Source organism: Pteropus vampyrus, unplaced genomic scaffold (genome assembly GCF_000151845.1).
Source record: "Pteropus vampyrus isolate Shadow unplaced genomic scaffold, Pvam_2.0 Scaffold67, whole genome shotgun sequence".
Taxonomy (NCBI): Eukaryota; Metazoa; Chordata; class Mammalia; order Chiroptera; family Pteropodidae; genus Pteropus; species Pteropus vampyrus.
Genome location: NW_011888848.1, coordinates 922925 through 924203, shown reverse-complemented (window position 1 = coordinate 924203; position 1279 = coordinate 922925). Strand labels below are relative to the sequence as shown.

The following is a 1279-nucleotide window of genomic DNA, read 5'->3' as shown; positions in this document are numbered from 1 at the left end:
CGGAGGTAGTAAGGAAGGCTGCTGGCGGAGAAACTTAGAAAAAGCAGGAATCTGACTCAGAACATGATTCGTTTTAGCTGTAACTAAACCTAAGCACGGTGTAGAGCAGGAGTTACACATCTTGAGGTGGGGAGAAAGTCTGGGCTACAGACATAAATTTGGGCTCATCTCAGTGACCAAATGAGATCCGCCAGGAGCGAGGTAGGTAGATCCGGTAAAGAGTGAGAGCCCAAAGACCAGTCCTGGAACTCAAATATTCAGAGGCTGAGGGAGGAAACGGGGAACCAGAAAAGGAAACTGAGTGGGGAAGATAAAGAAAGTGCTGTCCTGAAGCCAGAGGAGGAGATGCAGCAAGCGGAGGAGGGCATTTCAGCGTAGCCATGCGCTGACAGGCCAAGCAGAGAGAGGACTGCGAACTGCATTCCACCACCACCCCGCAAACTCCCCCACCGCTACCCCCCACTCCCACCCCCCACCGCCACCCCGGAGATCAGCGACAACCCAGACAGGAGAGGTTCAGAGGATGGGCTAAGGACAAAAGTTTCCTTTTCTGAACCTCAGACCTCAAAGGTTCCTTTGAGATGGGGAGACTGAGCTGAGAATTTGGGGAGGCCAAGGCAGTGCAAAGACATGCAGAGCAGAACGGCAGAGCAAAGAGGTTGCACAGAGAGAAAGTTCTGGAGATCTGAGGGTGACCCTCTAGCGGGGCTTCAGCTGGGGACCGAACAACTCCTGCTTGTGAACAGCAAACACCCAATTATAGGGGAAGAACCATAGATATGGAAGAAGAGAAGCAATTCTCAGGTCACAGGGGGTTAGAAATAGTTGACAGAGTAATATTGCATTTCCTTTTTTTTTTTTTTTTTTAAGCGAAGCAACCCTTGATTTACCTTACGGATTGCAAGGATCTTGTCAACTTTCAATACTTTATTTTTATTTTTTTGCCTACAGCACCTGGTCTTCCTACGTGGTCTCCCATCCAAATACTAACCAGGGCCAAACCTGCTTAGCTTCTGAGATCAGACCAGATCCGGCTTGTTCAGAGTAGCATGGCTGTGGACTATAATAGCATTTCTTAATGCTGGTGGGAATTACTCAATAGAGAAAACAATCGCTGTAGACAAGGAAGAGAGAATCGGTAGGGTGATGTCTCTGGAGGCAAAAGGAGTGGGGTCCAGTGCACAAATAGAGGCACGCACTGGGAAGAACGCTGTAGCTGGCAAGAACAGGTGGGGGACATATTCAGAGCTGGGTAGACATGGCGGAGGGGAGTCTGTGC

At 49.6% G+C, this 1279-nt stretch overlaps 1 pseudogene; it reads right to left on the bottom strand.

Moving 5' to 3' along the window:
• Nucleotides 1–942: 942 nt before the first annotated feature.
• Nucleotides 943–1061, bottom strand: LOC111740722 (annotated as a pseudogene).
• Nucleotides 1062–1279: the final 218 nt, after the last annotated feature.